General features: G+C 44.5%; 2 long non-coding RNA genes across 5 annotated transcripts in view; one reads left to right on the top strand and one right to left on the bottom strand.

Moving 5' to 3' along the window:
- LOC120384438 overlaps positions 1 to 14,275 on the top strand; it is a 134,916-nt gene extending 120,641 nt beyond the window's left edge. For all 4 annotated transcript variants that reach the window (XR_005588884.1, XR_005588881.1, XR_005588882.1 and 1 more), the window contains 2 exons: positions 13,391 to 13,452; positions 14,053 to 14,275. This is a non-coding gene — a long non-coding RNA (uncharacterized LOC120384438). The remainder of the gene's footprint in view (positions 1 to 13,390; positions 13,453 to 14,052) is intronic.
- Positions 14,276 to 15,873: 1,598 nt separating this feature from the next.
- LOC120384441 lies at positions 15,874 to 17,156 on the bottom strand. The gene is made up of 3 exons (XR_005588887.1): positions 17,063 to 17,156; positions 16,667 to 16,819; positions 15,874 to 15,992 (listed from the first exon to the last, which is right to left on the bottom strand). It is a non-coding gene; the product is annotated as an uncharacterized LOC120384441 (long non-coding RNA).
- Positions 17,157 to 22,702: the final 5,546 nt, after the last annotated feature.

Below are 22,702 nucleotides of genomic sequence, written 5' to 3'. Positions count from 1 at the left end.
ACAGCTGTAGACTCCTATCTATATCTGCCTATCCACCCACCCACTCACATCACTATGGTATCTGAGTGCCTTAACTGGTGCTGAATGTACCTGGTAAAGTGCACCCAGGTAGGATGCACCCACCGTGCTGCTGAATGTAGCAAGTACACATTTAAAAAATAAGAATGACTGATTGAATTGCATACTGGTGAAAGGTGCTAGCTTAACAGGCTTGGAAACTGCAACAGGTCCAAAATGAGTGATGGACATGCAAATTCCCCTCTCCTCTCCTCCCCCCCCCCGCTCCCTTTTGTTGTCCTGTTAGTGGGCCGCAACCCTTCCTGAAGGTGTCTCCTGGAGGGGTGAAGGAGTTAGGTGTCAGATTGTAGGGGAAGTGGTGTTTCTTTACTCAAGTTTGGTACAATAAGCGTCATTATCCCCACAAATCCCAGAGGAGATTTTCTGCTAAAATGATCAGGGGTTAAACAATGTTACCAATTGCTGCACCATTAGGCTTCAGAGTTAATGCCCAACAGAGAGAAATGGGGAGCAGTTCACATCTCTCTCACGAGCAACTGGTGATGCCCACTCCCTCCTTCAATCCTTCCCCATGCAAAGCCCAGTTGCTGGGGGTCACCAAATGAAATTAATAGGCAGCAGGTTTAAAACAAATAAAAGGAAGTTCTTCTTCATACAGCGCACAGTCAACTTGTGGAACCCCTTACCTGAGGAGGTTGTGAAGGTTAGGACTATAACAGCATTTAAAAGAGAACTGGATAAATTCATGGAGGTTAAGTCCATAAATGGCTATTAGCCAGGATGGGTAAGGAATGGTGTCCCTAGCCTCTGTTTGCCAGAGGGTGGGGATGGATGGCAGGAGAGAGATCACTTGATCATTACCTGTTAGGTTCATTCCCTCTGGGGCACCTGGCATTGGTCACTGCGGGTAGACAGGATACTGGGCTGGATGGACCTTTGGTCTGACCCAGTACGGCCGTTCTTATGAAGGGAGAGAGCATATCTTGCCCATACTGCTCTCAGACCTCTGATCTTGTAAGCCCTACAAATAAAGACACGGGAAAGGAGTATAGGGTCTCGGGAAAGCACTACCATTTCCCCCCAAGACACTCTACCTAACCTGCCGCTCTTTCCTGTTCTCAGCTTCTGAAGGTTTTACTTATATCCTGATGCTACCAAAAGCAAGAGTAATATTTTTCAGTAGATGAGAGATTCCAGGAAATAATACCCAGGTATCCAGTCTTAGCCAAAGCCCAGGGGCAGGAGGGGAGGGGGCTCCCCCCCCAGGAGCCCCCACCCCCCAGGCCCCCCCTGGGGCCTCCCGGCCTGGGCGGGGGTCCTTCGGCCTCGAAAGGGGAAACGGACCGGCGGCGGACCTTCAGCCGCGCTTCCGCGCCGCCCGGCTCCCCGTCCTCTTCCTCCGGGCCGAAGAAGACCCCCCTGGAGCCAAAACCAAAGCCGGGACGACCGCGCGGGTTCAGTTCAGGCTTCAGTTATCTTCACGGGGGGGGGCCTTTTCCATCCGGACGCCCCCCCCGCCCCGAAAGTGCCCCCGCGCGCGCCCCCGCCCTAAGGCCCGGCGGCGGGCGCGCGGTAATTGCGGGCGGGGGGGGCACCAGGGCACTTCGCGGGTCCTGTCCTGGAAGGGCCCCCCGCCGCCGAAGACCCCGGGCCTCCGGAATCCTCTGGGCGGCCCTGAATGAAACATGGCCGGCATGTCAAGCCTTAACGTTCTCCTTTGAGTAGTTTATGTGTGAGACCCAGGAGAAGGAATGCTGGGATAATTAAGGGTGACATCTGTCACTTGTATGTGAGGCTGTGTGGCTGACAAAGTGTGAAGAGAAGAATCCTTCTTTGGAAAATGTACTTGGACTTCATCGGTTATGTGTACAAAACCTGTTCACAACTAGAGATACTTAATCCTGCCTTGAGTGCAGGGGACTGAACTAGAAGACCTCTCGAGGTCCCTTCCAGTCCTATGATTCTATGGTAGAAAGTACCAACAAATGGTAAACCCAGCATAAGCAACTTTATTGTATTATAATATTTAGCATTTTACAGCTTTGTCAATCCCATGTGATCAAAAGTCATGAGTCAGGCCCCTAAAATCATAAAGGGTTTATATCTATGTCTATATATAATCTATATATACATTTTGGATTCTCTTTCTTTATTGTTCAGGTTTTTAGCCTTTAGTGGTCAAGTTTGCAAGAAACTTGCTTTTTATTTACTATACTAGAAGCTGAAATTCTCTCATGACCCCATGAATCCCAGAGCTAGGGCTTTGAGAAAAACAGCAGAAATTGTGACAAAAATTGTGAGAATTGGAAATGATGATTTTTTTTTAGTACCATTCATCTGAAGATGCCAGGTGGGCAAGTATTAGTATTCCATTTTACATTATAGTAAAACACATTTTGTTTGAAAGGGCCCAGCTTACCAAATGATCTGGATTGCTCTGTATAACTGCCCTGTCCTCCTTATTTACCACTCTGCCAATCTTTGAGTCATCTGCAAATTTTATTGGCAGTGATTGTATATTTATTTTCAGATCATTGATTAAAATGTCGAATAGCTACTTGCTAGTACTGATCCCTGTAGAAGCCCACTAGAAACACCCTGTTCAGGGAAGAGTCTCCTACTTTTTGAGATCAGTCAGTTCTTCACTGTATTATTATGATTTAAACTTTATATTAATGGAGGCCCTGAGCCCTAGTCATGGACTGAGACCCCACTGTGCTAGGTGCTGTACAAACACAGAACAGAAAGGTGGTCCCTCCCTGGTCCCTTCCAGATAATGTATTTTGACTGCACTAACTTCTCATGATACCCTCCAACTAACGTCATGGTTAAAAATAAAAAAGGGGGGCAATTTCTGAGTGTTATGTCCCCCCATATGGCAACCTTTATAACAGTGTTTCCCAGAGGGTGGGTCCTGACCCACCAGTGGGTCATGGAAAGGTTTTAGATGGGTCACCACATTCAGGGCCAGATTAACCCATCACAAGGCCCTGGTGTAGGCAAACATACACGTCTCCTGGGTTGACACTTCTATTCCTGACTGGGCCGGGCCTAACCCGAGTGATGCAGCAACCTTGTGCACCAGGTTACAATGCCTGGAGCAGGGTGCTGGACCCAGCCCCACAGGACAGAAGCTGCCATTGTGGGGTGAGTGTGGGGCAGGCTCACTTTCCAACTCCCTCCCTGCCACCTTGGAGCCTCTTCACCATACCAGGCTGGGATTATGGTTGTGGGGCCGGGGTGGAGGAGATAGATAGATAGAGATAGAGATATATATGTAATGGTGGATCACTCCAGGAAAAAGTTTGGGAACTGATGCTTTATAGTGATTCACATGGCCTCTCTTGGGGGGAGGGCAGTAGACAATTGAAAGCTACATTTTGTCACATTCTGGAAAAGAACCTTAGCACAATCTCAGGCCTAGAAAGCTGACCCCAAGAACAAACTGCAAGGCCAATTAGCAGCGCAAGGATTTGAACTGTGGCCTTTGGGAGGAACAGGTCTGAAACTGCAGCTTTAACCTTTAATGATTTACTGACCCATCAGCTGGCTGAAAGATTGCTGAGCAGATGTAAAGCATAGCAGTCTACGGCATCCCACAGCAGCAGGATGTGCTGCAGTGAAATCTTTCAGCAGGTTGCATACCCAGCATTGTGACGCTATTACAAGTCTTTAGTATGAGCCTGGCACTCCCTCTGGTGCCTTCCATAGGAGGATCTCTAAGTGCTTTACAATCATTAAGTAACTATGAGGTGGATAACTATTATTCCCACGTTACATATGGGGAAACTGAGGCACAGAGACCTGGAGTAACTTCTTCAAGGTCACACATAAAGTCAAAGGCAGAACTGGGACAAGAAGCCACATCTGCTTCCCAGCTCTGTGCTTTAACCACCAGGCCATCCTTCCCCTAGATGAACTTCCAAAAGGCCTGTTATATATTGGAGTGGCATCAATCTATTTTCTGTGCTGCTGCCTGTAGTTACTCTGCGTCTCTAGCTGTAGTTCTCTATCACAATGTCCAGACTGTTACAGAGCGTTAGTGTGTTTAGCTTGTTGTACCTTCCCCCACCTTGGAAACGATTTAAGGGCTGTTATTCTCTGTACACTATTATGTGAAAATCAAAGTCTGCCTGTTTCCACCAAGTGAAGTAAATACAACAAGAGAATTGACTGTAAATTCCATTTGTCTCCATGTATGGCTTTGCTAAGGACACTGGCATTTGTGACCTTGACTGGGGCATGGCACATCCAGGCTGGCTAACTAGGAAGATAGTTGTTTTGATGGACAGACGGGTGGATGAGCAGCATATTAGGTCTCTGCAGGAATTAAAATCTGCATATTTACTGACGCACTGTGAGTATCTGTTCAAAGAGTTTTAAATCAATTTTGCTACTCCCTTTCATAATGCCTGCTAATTATAGGGCGCTTTTCACGTTCAAGGTGCTATACAGACACTATCTAATTAATCCTCAGCACAGCAATGTAGGTATTAACCTTTCTGCTTCAGTTTCCCTATCTATAGCACAACCAGGCCCATGGAGACCTATGTGTGGAGGCAGCTTTTCAGTGCTGGGATTAGAACTCAGGCATTGCTGATTCCTGCTCCCGTGTCCAAACTGATAGACCATGCCTCTCATTCAGTCCTTGCTGCCTCTCAATGTGTTGTTTCATTCTCTTAACAGGAGACTGAGGAAATAGACTCCCTTATTTAGAAAAAAATCCTGCAGTATTCTACAGAAATAGTATTGCTTGCAATAGAGTAACTACATTTTGTTACTGTAGCATAATGTAATATTTTTAATGAGGGTTTCAACTTAACTTGGAATCTCCTAGACTGAAGGGATCTCTCTCACTTATTGCAAAGTGTGTGGTGTTCGGGAACCATCCTGGGGCCACGGTACTTGCAAGAGATTCTCTTTAGTCAGTGAGTAGTTCCAACTGCTTCTGCATAACACATGAAAAAAGAACTACTGCAGCACTTTTTCCTGTGACTTCCTGTCTCTGAAGCTAAACCACTTAAAGGTCCAATTCCCAAAACCACACATAGGCAACACTAAATGTGTTCAGAAAATCAGGAACATGGATAATCAGGTGTCAATAGACCAACAAGGCATGCTGATGCTCGATTAGAAAGAGAGGACTGCAGGTTCAGTTAATTGGATCCTATTGTAACTGTCTCTGTCCAGTCAATTGATCAATTTTTGGAAAGTGTTTTGAGGATGAAAAGTGCAGAGTGCTGCTGCTGTAACATTTTCCAGAGTTCATAAAACCAACACCAGGAGTTTCCCAGAACTGTTTGGACAGTGGCAAAGTGACTATATAACTCATGGCTGTCTTTTTTTATTTATTTGTTTGAACAACTGGGAAACTGGAAAAATATATTAACTTGTTGTTACTAATATGATTGGATTTATTATTTAAGTGCACAACAGCGTACCAATAATTTGGATTCCGATCTAAAGATGGCACCGAATAAATACATTTATTACGATAAATGACATTTACACTAGGTTTACTAGCTATTTTTATGAAATTATATCAAGCAAGAACAATCAAGAATCTTGTTTTCTAAACAGATCAATGGCTATATGGAGATTTCTTCCATACCTTGATGTACTTTCCCAAACAAAGTTTTCATTTTTAAGGCCCCAGTTCAGAAGGAATTTAAGCACATGCTTAATATTAAGCATATGAATAATCCCACTGAGGTCAATGTGACTATTCACATGCTTAAATTTAGGCATGTGCCCTACAGAATCAGAGCATTTGATAACTAAGATAAAATTGACTGACCCTTAGTCTATATGAAATCTGTTTACGATACTTAAATTTTAAAAAATTAGAGCAGAGATCAGCCTTAGCTGCAAGAAACCCAATAATTTACTGGTTTCCCTTAATCTGTCAAAAATACATTTTCAAAGTTTACCACAAATTCAGTATCAAATCCTCATCATGATCACCTGCTGCTCAATAGAACAAACAGCAACCACAGAACTGAGCTCTGGTAAGATTTGGAAATCTACACATCAGATGTGTTTGGGGAACAAGGTTTGAGGGAATAGCAAAAGTCACTATTGGCTAGATTTTTGTCACTCCTAGGTAGTAGCCCCAATGGGACTACCCTCAGAGTGAAGGACAATTCATATAAATAACAGTGGCTCGAATACTGATTTGTTAGACAAATAAATCCTGACGCTTATGCCTTATGTCACAATTCAGGGCAACTGCACCTATATTCCCCTTCTACGTCTAGCAAGGACACCTACTCTAGGCTTCCGGCTCCTCATCCGTCCCTACCTAAGCCAGACTGTCTAAGCAGGCCTGCTTTCGTTTTCTTCTCTGAGATGGTGCATAGTGTGATTGCCCACAGTTGAGTTTCCACATAGCTCCTTCTCAGCAACCACATTCGTTTTTAAGGAATTACACAGAAATCGTATTAGAAACATCAACAACCAAAACAAACCCTACACTTATGCTGATAAGCTTACCAAAGATCATCCCAACTCCAGCACGGACTCAGTGACCCAATGAACAGTCCTTCTAGCCCCACCAAGAGGGTTTTCTGTGGTCACAAATTAATAACAGCTGTTAGCTCAGAACAAGCACCCCCATGAATCTGTGAGTGCCTTCATTTTGGTTTTTTGATCTGTCCTCATGAAACAGGTGATCAGCAGATAAAAGGTCCTCCCCACACCTGTCAGGGCAAAGCTTCAGAAGACTGTGTTCTCATAGACTCATAGACTTTAAGGTCAGAAGGGACCATCATGATCATCTAGTTTGATCTCTTGAACATTGCAGGCCATAGAACCTCACCCACCCACTCCTGTAATAGACCCCTAACCTCTTGCTGAATTACGGAAGTCCTCAAAGCAGGGTTTACTGCAAGTTACAGAGAATTAACCATTTACACTAGTTTAAATCTGCAAGTGACCAGTGTCCCATGCTGCAGAGGAAGGTGAAACCCCCCCAGGGTCTCTGCCAATCTGACACAGGGGAAAATTCCTTCCTGATCCCAAATTCCATACCTCTCCTCCTAGAGATTTCCTAGGAAACCTTCTCTACTTTAAAAGTTCATTCTTGCCTTGATTGTTTCAAATAGCCCTTTAAAGCTCATAACACTTCCCAATGTTAGACGCTACGTACAATCCCACAATACAGAAACATATGCAATTTTAAAGCAATGAACTCCTAAAATACTTGATCTTCATTCATCTAAATTTGTCCAAGATGTTGCAGGAAATTGCCATTTCTGTCACACCTTTTGCCAAGAGGCAATGTGGCGTGGTGGATACGGCACAGGTCTGAGTTGTAAGCCCAGCTCTGCCCTTGTCCTGCTGTGTGATCTTGGGCACCCTTGACCTCTACACACCCCTGTTTTCCTTCCCACCCATTCTCTCTCTTGTCTGGTTAGATTGTGCGCCTTTTGGGGCAGGGACGACTTCTTACTCTGTGTTTGTGCAGTGCCTAATGGGGGCCCCATTTCGGTTGGGGCATCTGGGCTGGACTATAAGATAAATTTAATATAATCTCTTTAAATAATTTTGACGGGTGTGTGACAAAGATCTGTAGAATAACTGTGCACATTAGCAGAGGAGATGCCTTGTGGACTAGAATCTCCATTTCAGAAAACAAACCTACCTCTACAGAAACAAACAAAGCAAAATAGTATCAGATTTACTCTGTGGACAGGGCCCCATACAAACAGGGCTTGCCGCGTATGAGGATATTGCTGTACATGGTGTAGTACAGCCTGACTCTGCAAACTGCTGAGGGTAGTGCTTGCTACGGACTGCATTCCCAGTAGTGTTCGTGCTTAGCTAAAGGAGGCATTGAAAACCCTAGGCCAAGAGCACTTTCTGTTTGATTCACTTTTGCAAAGAGATTGGTCAAATTTGTTTGCATTTTTCCCCCGTCTGTCCCCGTTTCAGGATTGTTGTTGGACGCAAGCAAGACAGTCGTCAAGCACTGCTGTCCGTACAGCTGATAGCTTTTGTCTCAGGCATTGCTGCTTCAAGTGTGTTGTGTGAGATGATATGCACCAGAAAGCACGTTTCCCTGACCTGGTGTGGCTAACTTCTTAGCGCCTATTTCTCCTCCCCCATCTCCACCCCCTTTTTTAGCTTTGGATATTACAGCTAATGCTGGACCTACTCATGTGGGGATGGAGGAGAATGGCCATCCCTCCGCTCCTCTCCTCCAGTCTGACACTGGGCATGAAATTTAACTGTTCTGCAAACACGTTCTCCGGGCTTCCATGCTGTCTCTGCAAAACATGAACAAGGCTTTACCCACAGAAAACCATGACAGGTAATTCTTCACCGCTGCCGCTCCACTGCATTAACTGGGGGCAGGTTTCACTCCTTTGGGGTTAACAATCCAGAGGGGGAAATGCTGAGTGTCAGGGCAGATAGATTTGGGGAGACTCGGGACCGGAAGGGCTGTTGAGGTCACCCAACAAGGAGTCACTAGGCTGGTGGAAACCAGGGTGAGAAGCCAGGGTGCTTGCAGGCTGGTTAGTGGTGTCACAGCTCTGAGCCGCCCGCAGCAGCAGCATAGCATTAAGGCACCCAAAGCTACAAGGCAGCCAGTGACAGATACCCTTACTGTTCTGGGTGATCCCCAGAACATCACAGCGGCAGAGGGGACTGGGAGGGTTAACCCGTTAGTGCTAGTAAAGCACTTTTAAGATCCTTAGATGGACATGCTTATAGAAAAGCAGAGTATTTACTACTAAGTCTAGCTAATTTTTTTTAATAACTCATATCCCCCAATCCGGTTTGTTTAAGTTGACGTACTCTTCCAGTTTTAGCAAGAGGCTTTGTATAATAGGGGCACAGCGGGCTAGTCATCCCATCAGCACATCTGAAGAGATCTTCGCCTGTGCCTCACTGCTGACAACTCTTTTACAAGGGATTTATTGTGTTATGTCGACTCTCATTTCTTTCTGCACTGGTCTTCCTTTTAAAGGGGGCATCATCAAGTTAAGTCAAACACTGGAAAGAAAAGCCTTACCTCTGCTAATGACACCTAAGATATGAAAATGTACATTTAAAAAAAAACTGTATTTTTAACTATTTATGCTGTTTTGTTTACTATTTTGCATGTCCATCAGCTCAGAATATGAAACTGGACTGTTCAGTTTCAATTTTGTTTACATTCACTTTTGCTTCCTGTTTTGCAAACCCTATCACACACACCTAGATATAGAGATATATACGTTGTTTTACTGAAAATATTAATTCTCTTTGTATTAGATTTTACCAAAATCTTTTTTGTTTTTTTGGTTTTTTTTCAAACAAAACCTAAATATTGGATGTAAACTATTCAGCAGAGTCCCCTTATTTATTTTTTGGGTGGGGAGGGGCGAGCCATGACTGAGGGCCAGATTGGGTGATGTTATTCACTTGGGTAATACTTACACAAGTAGTCCTATGAAGTCAGAATCTGGCCCTGAATTTATTACTTTCAGCTAGATAAAATAAGAAGAATGCTTCCCATAAATATGTCTCCTCTGTATATGTTTGTGTTTTCAAGAGTAGTCGTAAGTCTTTGGCCCACTGGAAGGCATTCTTCAGCTGTCTACAGATGCAGTATTAATGCGCTGTACTATTACAGCACAGGAGTTGTGTCTAGACACATTAAAACCCTTTGCTTCCCAAAAGTTTTAGTGGAAGAGCTGTAGTGCACATTCTAGAGTTTGCATTCAAAACAATTTCAGAATCAGCAAGCCGGATTCAGAAGAGGCTCGCAAAACATGGTTTTGTGTTGGCACTTGTACGAGTATTAGCCTTGTGTAAATGCCAACACAATACCATGTTTTGCTCACCTGTGGAGGTTAGAGGGCACAATCACAGAAGAGCACACTATCTAGAAATCAAAGTATGGGAATCCTAAATCATCAACTTCTATTAGCTACTACAGTCACCTGAAACCACATATCAGATATTGAGGATGAGGAAGAGTGGTTGTTTGGAGAGAATTAAGCTTCGGGGGGAGGGGGCGGGGGGAGGTATTTGTGTGCCTAAGCCCAGACCTCTCTGTCTCCCAGTGCTGCAGTGAGACACTGACCCTGGAAAGGTTGGACATCATTAGAGTTGGATCCAAACTAAAACCTTGATCTGAACACCCTGAACTTTGGAAAAATTTGGATCTGGATCTAAACTTTGCTGTTCGGGCCCATCCCTTGGCGTGATGGGACACAGACATCATTTCTCCCTTCTCTGTTCCTTGTCTATTCCTTCTCCCTGTTCTTTTCTTATCCCTCCTTCATTTCCAGCCTGGTGTACAGGAACTAGGCCCTCATTTACCCATCCGCGAGTGCTATTAGCAAATTTCTCCAGTGACCGGAGATGGGACACTAGATGGGGAGGACTCTGAATTACTACTGAGAATTCTTTCCCAGGTGTCTGGCTGGTGGGTCTTGCCCACATGCTCAGGGTCTAACTGATCACCAGATTTGGAGTAAAGAGGGAATTTTCCCCTGGGTCAGATTGGTAGAGACTTTGGGGTTGGGGTTCGTGCCCCATGCTGCAGAGGGAGGCAGGTCACTTACTGGTTTGATCTAGTGTCAGTGGTGGATTCTCTGTCACTCGAAGTCTGTAAACCAAGATTTGAGGACTTCAGTAACTCAGCCAGAGGTTATGGGTCTATTACAGGAGTGGGTGGGTGAGGTCCTGTGGCCTGTGAGGTGCGGGAGAGCAGACTAGATGATTATGATGGTCCCTTTTGGCCTTAAAGTCTATGAGTCTGTTTGTCTCCCACACTCTTTGAAATGCTCCTCTCCAGAGCTGCACAAATCTCTGGCTACCCTTAACCCCCACTGTAGAGAGAACATTTTCTTTATTGGCTGTTGTTTGTAGTTTAGCTCACATAGTCTGCGCCTAAGCATAGTGACTATGGCCAAAAAATTTGTAAGTGTCTCCTAATTATGGGTGCCTCATATTTGGGGGAGCCCAACGTGAGACAGGAGGCATCTCAGATAGGGTGACCCCAAATCAGAGGCCTTCAGAATGAATGGCCAGTTGAATCTTTTGGCTATAGTGTGTTATTCAGGATCTGTCATCACAGGCTTATAACTACAGGAACAGTGCACTTGGCTCAAGATTTTTAAAATAAAATACAGGACCCTTAAGTTAATTCCCAAAGCTCTGTTTAGGCACCTGCTTGATTTTCAAAATTGCTGAGTGCCCAGAAGCTCCCATGCAGGCCCATAGTTCAGAGCCCAGTACTTGTCTATGCTTCTGAGCGCCTCCTCCACTGTGCAAAGCATCCTTAGTGCCCGCTGGAGGCACTCAGCGCCCCACAGGATCTGGCCCTAAGTCTATAACACAAGCTCCAAAGCACAGCTGCAATAGGCTGCCCTTCGTTATGGGGAGGGGGGGACAAGAAATGTGCCCCATAAAGGGTTAATCTAGAAGGTGGAAAAACAAAATATCTGGGATGAAATCCTGGGCTTATTGAAGTCAATGAGAGTTTTAGCATTGATTTCACTGAGGTAAGGATTTCACCCCCTAGACTCTTATGGTACGGCTTCACTACTGGCCGGATCGGCGGGTAGCAATCGATTTCTCGGGGATCGATATATCGCGTCTCATCTAGATGCGATATATCAATCCCCGAACGCGCTCCTGTCGACTCCGGAACTCCATCAACGCGAATGGCAGTAGCGGAGTCGACATGGGGAGCCGCAGACGTCGATCCTGTACCGTGAGGACAGTAAGTAATTCGATCTAAGGTACTTCGACTTCAGCTACGCTATTCACGTAGCTGAAGTTGCGTATCTTAGATCGATTTCCCCCCCCCAGTGTAGACCTGCCATCAGTGACAAGATGTCTTGTTTCACTGTCCTAAGCAGAACAGGCTGTTGCATATTGGCCATAGCTTTCATCAGGCTTGAGTATTTCTTAAGTTTAGTTTCCTGGGAAAGTCCCAGATTTGTTCATTATTGTACAGTGTACTCTGCTGACCTGAATTCCCCCAGCAGTTTCTATTGGATGAACTGCAACATTCTTTTGCCTTTCCTGTTGTGTACCATTGACCAGCTGTCCCATTCCACCCCTCCAGTGGGCAAAATGACCCCAGTTTATATATAGTTCATAACACACTTTGGGATCCTTTGGGATGAAAAGGCGATTCAGATTGGTAAGATGATACCATTAGTCATGTCAGTGGCAGTTTGCATAAGGATAGGACGACAACCTGGCAATTTTCTATTCCTGGCATATGAAATCGGAGGCTCAGAAGATATAATGTGAATTGGAGACTCAGATTAGAGCATGGCTTCTTCTTGTCCCCAAAGTAGGGCAATGAGATAACACCAAGAGACGTTATGGTGTCAATGGAAGTGCTCCATCTGGATCAGATGCAAACTGAACAGAAGTAACATTTCATCAATACAGAGTGTTCTTGCTATGCAAAAACCACAGCAGAAGGTCTGGAGCAGTTAGATCCCAGTGAAAGTGCCAGAGAGAGGAAGGATGGTGTTATGCTTAACGTACAGTCCCAGGAGTCAGGGGAGCTGGGTTTTATTGCTGGCTGGGTTGTAGAGTGGTGGTGCGACCTTGGGCAACACACTTGCCCCTCTGTTCCTCAGTTTCCTCACCTGTAAAACAGGGATAATTTTCATCACCCAGACACTGAGGGGCAGGGAACACTTTAGGCTTTTGGGCTTCACACCCTTTCCAATCTGAGGTTCTGAGCTGTTGCTGCTCTGTCTCACCAGCACATTGTGGACAGCTGGCTTGTAGCTTGCCTGCCTCTTGCACACCGTCTGATCCCTCTCTCTTGCTTTTGGCACACAGTGTTCTGTTATTTCTGCTTTGGGCTAGGGCCATTTCCTGCCTGACTCCGCAGTAGCACAAAACAAGGATGAATAACGATTCAGACTGTACGGAAACCGCAAGTTGTAACACACACAGCAACTTATTATTGTTGCCACAAATTTGAGTGGCATTGTAACCCCAGGCGCCAGGTTGCAACACCTCTCTCTCAACTTAGGCATAGCTGCCACTCCATCATGGTGGAGGGGATTTGATGGACGCGATAGTTCGAACTCCGAACGCGCTCCCGTCGACTCCGGAACTCCACCACCGTGAACGGCGGTGGCGGAGTCGACGGGGGAGCCGTGGAGTTTGATCCCGCGGCGTCTGGGTAGGTAGGAAATTCGAACTAAGGTAGTTCGACTTCAGCTACGCTATTTGCGTAGCTGAAGTCACGTACCTTAGTTCGGACCTGCCCCCCACCGTAGTGTAGACCAGGCCTGAGAGAAGTAGTTACCTTGTGAACTCTAATTCCCAGAATGCATTGCATGCAGTAGCTACTAGCCCATTATTTACTGTTGTTGTTAACAGCAGTATTTTGTTATTTCAGATTTATGTTAAAATAGTGTCCAGAGGCCCAGTCAGGACGAGGGACCCATTCCACTAGGCATGGTACGTATTGAAAACACAGTCCCGGCCCTAAAGAGCTTATAGGCTAAGACAAAAAGGGGAAAAGAAATACTGGCAACTGAGTTGTGCTTAGTAGCAAGTTGGGCATGGTGTGGAGGGGTATATGAAATGAAGCAGACCCAGTCAGCCCCTGGAATACACCTGGCTAGTCTACACTAGGAGCGCTACAGTGACGCAGCTGCACCCATGCCATAGACTGCTGTAGTGCTATCTGGTGAAGATGCTCTATGCCGATGGGAGAGAGCTCTCCTGTTGGCATAATAAAACCACCTCTGTGAGCAGCGGTAGCTGTTGGCAGGAGAAGCTCTCCTGCCAACATAGTGCTGTTCACATCGGCGCTTAGGTCTGTGTACCTTACATCACTCGGGGGGTGGCTTATTCACACCCTTGAGCGACATAAATTATACTGACATAACCTGCAGTGTAGACAACATTAAAGTCCTTGTAAACTCTGGGCTCTGTAGCAACTTCTCTGCAACAGCAGCTTCCTGGCACCCTCTAATGGGAAAAAAGAGTCACTGAACCCTCACTTCACAGATGGCTTTTCATGTCTGCATTTCTATTTTTAATCAACTATCACAGTAATAACTTCCAGGCGGATGAGGGATGCCCAGTGCCAACGCACGCCCAAAAGAATGTGCTGAACCAATGTCAAGGCCCCACTAGAGAACTGGAGGATGCCTGGCCAGACTTGCTCAACTCTGGAAATTAGCACATAAACAGATTGCTGCCTTGAGTTATTTAAATGGAAAAAAAACTAAATCAACTCTGCCATTTGTGTCTTACTCATGAATTAAATACACATGCAAGGGACTAACTGTGTAACATTTGTCTTTAATGCAGCCCTTTTCTTTCCTTACTCTTTGCACAAATGAATACGACAGTATTCTCCGATAGTGGCCCAAACGCTGTACTTATGACCAATGTTTTCAAACATAGGAGCTGAAAGCTACGCTCCTAAGCTCATATTTAGGCTCCTTAAAAAAGAAGGCTGGGTTGTTTTTTTTCAAAAGTGCAAGGTACCAAGCAGCTCCTAATGAAATCATTGTTGAAAAACAGGTCACTTATTTAGGACCCCAAATTTAGTCTGCTATTTAAAAAATCTCAGCCTTTTGTTGGTGATTCTGCTGTAGTTTGGGTTGTTTCTGTAGATACTGCAGTTTGTTTTAAGAAGAGATGCCACTTTTAATTATGAAATGCTGTGTGCAGCTGATTTAGCTCATTGCTTATAGGAAACTAATGCTATCAGCAAAGAAGTTCTGCACATGGACCTTTGCAAGATATAGCTGTCTCACATTTGTTACCAGGGATTGGACAGGACATTCAGAGAGATACAGAAAATCTGGGATGGTGGCATATACAATAATCAAGTGATGACCGAACTGTCTAATATAATGTATTAGATGTATGATCTAATAAGTGATAGTAGACAGTCTCGTCATTGCTGCACTACAGCCAGAGCTAGCACAATAAGCACTTGGCATTGTAGAAAACACTGTCAAAGCAGAGAATGGCTAGGGTTATTCTAGTAGCTGACTGCAGTTCGGTGCTATCCTCCATTACATCTTGCTGTGCGTAACTCTGGTTTGGTACTGGGGAACATAAAAAGGTACTGAAGTATTTCAATGAGTCCTCTAAGGCATTTAACAATTCAATATTGTAATGAACTGGCTAGTGTGTGTGTGAACTACTTTTCTCTGATGGACCGAATTTTCGAACGTGTATGTCATGGGCTCTCTATTGCCAACAGCAAAGGGAGATTCTCCTTCAGCTCAGGTGGTAGAATGATGTGCGTTTAGAGGAGTAGGTTCAGAGTCATAGCCTTCTGACCACCATGAAGTTCCAAGGGGCTGCAAATACATTATTATGACAATCACAAAATTCTAGGTGCCCATGGATTTGCTGCAGTATCCGGGAGTTTGCAGTCTGAATTGCAACGAATGGGATATTTCACTTGACAAAAAAATAAATAAATAAAAATGTCAATTTGGCAAATGTATTGTGTTGAAACTGGGAGTTCAATAACACCAACTTAATCCAGGAATTTTCAGGCAAATATTTGTCACACTCGTTCTGCCAGTGCAATTCAGCCTTGTTCTCCCTCAAGTCTCTCCTCAGAATCCACCCACCCCTTCCGTAAGGTACAGCAGATGGCTGTACTGATCTCAAGGACCAAAAGAATTAAGGGTGGTTATAAACTTTCACTGTTGAACATTAAAACAGTGATACTTAGGTTTGGAATGTTTTTTACCGAGGGCCTGGCGTTTTGGCAAACACTCCAAAGCCTTCATTCTAAAGTTGAAAGGTTATTGATCAAACACAAGAAAGAACAAAAAATTAAAACAAGCCTTTATACTGAAATTGAGTGATGATACAAAACAAAGTTAATTAAAACTTATTAAAGCGTCTTTCATTTTGGAGGCAATATATCAGTGTCTTATTTTTATCAACCACCTTTCTTTGAATCGAAGGAAAGGGTCCGTTTTACTGGCGTCGTCCTGATGCGTGGAGGGTATTCACTTCTATTTTTAACAAACAGGCACAAGGTGGTGGAGAGACAGGATAGAAAAGGTAGGGGAAATGTGGCTTTTGTTGAGGTTTTAGGAACACTGGGCGGCCGATGCTTTGGCAGCAGCTGTTTGCTGGCTGTTCAGAGCATTTGCCCATTTCTGTGATAGCTGCTGCTTGTGCTCAGCCTTGCTCCCACCTTGTTACAGTCCTGCCCCTGCCTCCTTCCTGCCTTGGACCCAGCCTTGCCCCTGACTTGCCTCACCCCAGGTAAACCTGGCTCTGATTCCTGACTCCAGGTCTGCCCCCTGATGCTGGCTGTGACTGTGGGCTACTATTGCTGGCTACTGCCTCCTGCTCCAACCACTAGGCCAGACCGCCCATGTCCTGGTTCCTGATCGCTCCCCTCCATCTCACCGTGCCTATATGTATCACCAGCCTGTTACATCTTCTCTTTTAGACTGAAAGCTCTTTGGAGCAAGGATTGTCAGGTCATATGTGTTTGTACAGTGCCAAGCACAACAAGGCCCAGCTTGGCCTGTCGGTGGCACCACAATATAAATATTCAATAGTAATTAGAAGAATCAACCCTGGGTCTCACTGTCCCCTTGAGCTTCTGTGCTTTGTTCCCCCTTTCATGATTTTGCTATTGGATGGTGTTAGTCACCCCGTGATGCCTGCTCCTTACCACTGACAGTCTGTTTCTTTTGTTGTCCCCATTCCATCCTGAGCGTGGCTTTTGCTCTGCTTTTGTTCTCAGGCCAGTGTTCCAGTTTCAAGCTGTGTCGAGATTTCTAGCCTCTTCCTGAGTCCAAAGGCAGCTACTGATCCAAAGCAAACACTGCGAGATAGGGATTTGGTGTGTCAGCCTCTTTCCCTCCCCTGCTCCACACACATTTGGCATCTCAGTTAGCATCCATTTCCCCCTCCCAGCCCACATGTCAAGATTAGCCAGCAGCTACCCCTGCTATTCCAGTCTCAGAGCAGAGAGTGACAACCATGCTGAAATCAATGTGCTAGAATGCATGAAGTGGTTTTGGGTTGCAGACCAGTGTCCCCTAGGGACTTGGTTGAGATCACCAACCTCATTTCACAGGAAACCTTAAGGTACAGTTGCACCCAGATCTCTGGAAGTGGAAGACGAATGCATTAATCCAGCATGTCCCTTTAAAACTCTCATTGGAAACCTTTTACTTTTAGAATCCCCGTTTCCATAGCAACAACAGACCCAGCACACACTGCAGAGTTTGGGGTCTATAAATACATTCTAGATCTATAGTTGTGATATTAGCTATGACGACTACAAAATTGCATGTGGTAATGAAGTAAAAAGATCAGTACTCAACGGAAACAAATTAGATGAGGTTCACAACTTGGTTCAGATTGTGGCCTGAAAAAAGAACAACTGAAAAATAATGCACAATACCTAAGAAGATCCTGTGTCTTAATTAGGATAATTTTATATTGATTTTAATTATAATGTTTGGAAATTATGGATGGCAGTCTAAATCTCTCCCTCTCTGTCTCTGTGTATTTTAACTAGTTATTTATTTAGGAAGTTTTAACAGGTTTACAGATCCCTGGCCATGCAAATATCAGACAAAATAATCATTACAACAATGAGCTTTTGTTTAGATATACATTATACAGTCTTATAGTCATTAGATCTCTCTATTTAACAGGGTGTTACTGTATTACACAATGAGCGGCTTTACACTATCCGTGACAAGTTTCTGGCTATTTTATTAATTTGAGTGAAATCTCTGATTAGGCTGTGTGTATTTTAAACACGTTACTCTGTGGTTGTTTATGTAAATAGTTTTCTTTTTTTAAAATAGCCATTTTTGTGGAACCCACTTAAAAACACTGTGTGAACGCTTGCTGTTTGTGGAAAAGCAGCTAGCTAGCTAACACAGAGCTAGATTTCCTATTGCTCCATTAGTGGTCCCACTGGGTCTGATTCAGCAGTACAGTATCTCTCTCCCTTAAGTGCATTCTAACTTTAAGTGAATTTAAGTTCCAAATGCTTTTCTGAATTGGGATCACAGCCTTATATGAGCCCACTTGTGTAGGAAGATACTATTCAGTGTGTCAGGATCAGGGCTGCCCAGAGGGGGGTGGGCAAGTGGGGCAAGTTGCCCCAGGCCCTGGGCCCCCAGGGGCCCCCACAAGAATACAGTATTCTATAGTATTGCTACTTTTTTATGGAAGGGGCCCCCAAAATTGCTTTGCCCCAGGCCCCCTGAATCCCCTGGGCAGCCCTGGTCAGGATACCAAAATGTGGCCCATGGTATCTAGAGATGTGTTGATGTTGCCCATGACACCAGAACACAAAGAAAGATGCAATCTAAACAAGGCAGATTAATATTAACTGCATTAGAAACAAAGGGAAAATAAATGACTGCCATATTGAAAAAGATCAGATTTGGCAGGAAAGAAAGAAATGTTATTTTCAAGGTTCTGACAGATTTGTATACAGTGGTCAGAGAGGAAAGAAAGAAAATAAACTGAAACATATCAACAAGTTATTTGCAGTTTCCACCTTTAAAAAGAGAAGCTCCATGTTATTCAAAATACACTTTTTCATGCAATCAGTTTTCTTTTGTTTGTTTTTTTAATGATGGTCTTAGAAGGAAAATAAATTCCTTCCTGTGGCCCCTTTGTGGGCCTGATCCTCGTGGCTAGAGGGTCCATGTTACAAAAGCAGCACCATGGTTGTTGATACTAATTATTGGCAGTCTGCACAGAGGAGTCCAGGAATGAATGGGCCATGGGCGATTAATTCATTCCATAGCAGTGTTCCTCCTGGTCAGGATTGAGGCTACAGCTCCCACTGGATCTTTTTGTCAAGATAGATGGCCCCCACTGTCCACACACATCTGCCAGGGCTTGGCCCGCTCATACAGGAAGCTTTCTGAGACACGCTGATAAAATAGTTGATTGCTGGGGAAGAAGTCAGCACTGAATAATAGAGAGCCAGTAAGTTCTATGGTGTGTGAAGTGTTATCTGTATCAGTAAGTGGTTTCTGGAATACTTGACCCTGAACCTGTAGAACAGAGGCAGTAGACCATTAGCCAAGATGGCTAAGCCTCTGACTGCCAGATGCTGAGACTGGATGACAGGGTATGCATCATACGATAACTGCCCTGTTGTGTTCATTCCTTCTGAAGCATCTGGCATTGGCCACTGTCAGAAGACAAGATACTGGGCTAGATGGACCACTGGTCTGACCCAGTATGGCCATTCTTATGTTCTTACAAGGCAGGCTAATTTAAGAGTAACAAACGCACTACCGAATGGTAGTGGAAAAACTACTTACATTACTGGAGCTATTCTATCAGTACTTACCATCTACACTGGCACTGGATCAGTGGAGACAGGCATGGTGAAGGATGACCCAGTGCAAGGGTGGGCAAACTATGGGCCAGGGGCCACATCCGGTCCTTCAGATGTTTTAATCTGGCCCGCGAGTTCCTGATGGGGAGCGGTATCCGGGACTTGTCCTGCTCCGCACGTGCTGTGGCTCCACATGGCTCCCAGAAACAGCGGTATGTCCCCTCTCCAGCTCTTATGCGTAGGGGCAGCCAGGGGGCTCCGCACACTGCCCCTGCTTCAAGCGCCGCCCCTGCAGCTCCCATTGGCCAGGAACCATGAGCATTCATGGCCCGCTATACAATTTCCATACCCAGATGTGGCCCTCAGGCCAAAAAGTTTGCCCACCCCTGACCTAGTGTTTAGCCTTGCTTGAACCAAGACTGCTCCAAACAGTGTGTGTACACCCTTGTGAGCAATTTGGTGTGCTGAAATTCCCTAGTGTGGAGAAGAGCTAGGAGGGCAACATGTGGAAGCTTGCTCTGCTGCTTTCTGTGTTCTGCTGTCCCATCTCCTCTGAGTAAACAGACGACCTCACTCTTTAGAAAAGTCAATCCAGCACCTTTTACCAACACAAAATTACCATGAAATGCAATGCTATTCTGAGATGTGATCTGTACATTAAACATTATGAAGTTCCACGTTTATTGTGTCTCATTGACGTTAGATCAATTGTGCTCATATCAGAAGAGATGATTTATCTAGTTGCCATCACCACAGACTCAACTTGAGATCTGAGAATCAAGCTAGGTGCTTTCTGGCTCAAACATGTGTGACGAATTTGGAGCATTTTGGTAATATTTTTATGATTCCAAAGCACATCTTAGTTTCCTTTTGTGTTTTGTACTGCTATGCACTGAGAGTAAAGAGCAGGAGACATGAGGTGTTTTGTCATGTAGCTGTCGATTCCTTTGCGAACTCTGTCAGGAAAAATGTTTGTTGTTTGCGCTGCAATAATTGCAATGTTTGGTTAGAAGGTGTAAATCATATGGGTTTGCTTGGTTCCAGATTGGATGGTTTATGTAACTAAGTAATGCAGCAGAAATTTCAAGTGTTGCAATGAAAAAGAAAACTTTTCATTCATCTTTGGCAAATATTTGAGCATAGAATTCACTCTCCTTGAGCATTTAAACTAATCAAGCATGTTTATTAAAATATCAGCAGAAAGTACAGACAGTAGGGATGTGAACACAGTCAAAGCAAGCTCATTTAAATATTCAAATAAACATTTGCAGAAGCACTTGTTTCCGGTGCTAGTAATTCTTTAGTTCTAGTGGAAGGTAAATGAATCTAGAGTGGTGAGGTATTTGTGTAAGTTAATGTGGGGATCTGGACTCAGTACCTGAATAAAGACTCTAGTACCTCTGCCTAGGTGCACGCGCGCGCACACACACACACACAAAACTATTACAGCTGTTAGCTAACCAGACACGTGGCATAGAATTTGCAACTTTTGGCTCCAAAAATACCTGGCATCTCTACTCAGAGAACAGCTGCACTAGCTCAACAAGAGGAGAGAGGTGCTACGAACACTTACAAAACAACCACATATTGTATAGTGTCACCTAAAATATTTCCCCGAGTTAGATTGATAAAGGGGCGCTGAAGTAGAGAGGAATTCAGAGCTGAAACCATAAGAAAATTTGCGGCACACTGGATGGGACAATAAGATAGAGGAATACTTTTTCCGGCAGCAGTAACTGCAGAGGAGAAGGTTGACACTGTGTTAAAGGACAGAGGCCAGAGCAGGGTATAGATGAGGTTCATAGGTAGGCTGGAGCAAGACCATGAATGTTATGGAGGATCCTGAGAAAAGTGTATTGGGAAAGGGAGCTCGTGGAAGTGTTTGAAGTTGGTGTTGATGTGGCTGTTTCTTTACACTAAGGCGAGCTGCAAGCGATGTTATGAGCAGGACAAAGAGAAAGGAAGAGTATAGTCAAGGCGAGAAGCAATAAGTGATTTCAGCAGAAGCGGGGCAGGGTTGTGGAAGCGGGGATGAGGAGCTTTATTGACACAGGAAATCTGGGAGGGGGAGAGTTTAGGGTTAACACTCTGAATCAAGGAGGGAGATGGATGAGATGGAGCTGTGTGTTGAGGCTGCTTTTGCCAGTGAGAAGCACTTCTGTGCATGACACATTTACCTAAAGAAAATTAAGAGGAATCCAGAAGTTTAAAGACATGAGCAGGTCTGACATTGTCCATCCACTGGAGGGCAGTAGCACACATGCACTCAAACCCCAACACATTACACAGTACTGTTAATTAACCTTTTTCAGCTTCAGTTTGATATTTTATATTGCAAAACTGCACATGCTGTGACTGCTCCTTCTGCCGCATCAACTCTGGCTCAAATGGAGTTTTTTAAATCTTAAAAGGACATTGTCACAACTTGAGGCCCAATATTTGGCCTAACTTTTTTTTTATGCAAAGTCCTTTAATTTTTTTGCATGTGTTTCAAAGCTTTTTTTTTTTTAAAGCATCCGAGCATCCATGAGCAGTCCTACAATAAATAACCAGTGTATGTATGAATAATGAGGAGAACATAGTATAACATTAATCTCCTCTCTACAGACATTTTAACAGCTTAGATCATACAGTGATGCCTATTTTAATTATTACTAAACATACCTGAATAGAATACAAAGGGGAATTTGTGTGAGGGGAAAATGCTAGGATCAAAGGGTTTCATAGCAGTCAGGATTGGGCAGTTGGAAATAGCTGCTGGAACTGGGTAGCTGGGAATCAGGGCAGGTTGGAATTGGGAGCCTGGGGTAATGCAGTGTTAGCTGGTCAATTGGCATGGCCTGATTTACAGCTTACGTGCCCCTAGGCACAGCATCGTCAGGGCCCCCCTGCCTACAGCTGACCTTTGTGTTGCATACAGTTTTAAAGAGGTAAGGTGCCTCTAGAGCATGTGCCTACTGTGCCTAATTGGAAATCCAGTCTTGCCAATTGGGAGTGGTATTTGGAATTGGGTGACCGGAACTGGGCATCAGGAGAGAGATGAAATCAAGGTGAGCACAGCATCTACAGCAAAACTCATGAGGTGGAGTAATCAGTGAGGGAAACTTAGTGGGAAGCAGGGCAAAGCATATGAGAAGAACAGTGTCGGTGACATAAGCCTGTGTTGAAGGGAGGAAAAGCAATAGCTCTAAAGAAGCCAGCCAATCCAGGAAGAAAGTGAGGCCACACAAAGTAAAACAGATCCCGCAAAAGAATGTATTGTCTCACACTGTGCTGAGCATGTGAAAGGTTTGAACTACTGTCTGGCTTTCTTTCATTATTAATATATGTCTAATATGTTCATGCTTCCCTTAGATGATATTCCGTCAGATGATCGGGAATTGGTTT

This window comes from Mauremys reevesii, linkage group 16, assembly GCF_016161935.1.
Source record: "Mauremys reevesii isolate NIE-2019 linkage group 16, ASM1616193v1, whole genome shotgun sequence".
Lineage (NCBI taxonomy): Eukaryota > Metazoa > Chordata > Testudines > Geoemydidae > Mauremys > Mauremys reevesii.
The sequence above is the reverse complement of the archived record's forward strand: the minus strand, read 5'-3'. Positions and strand labels throughout refer to the sequence as shown.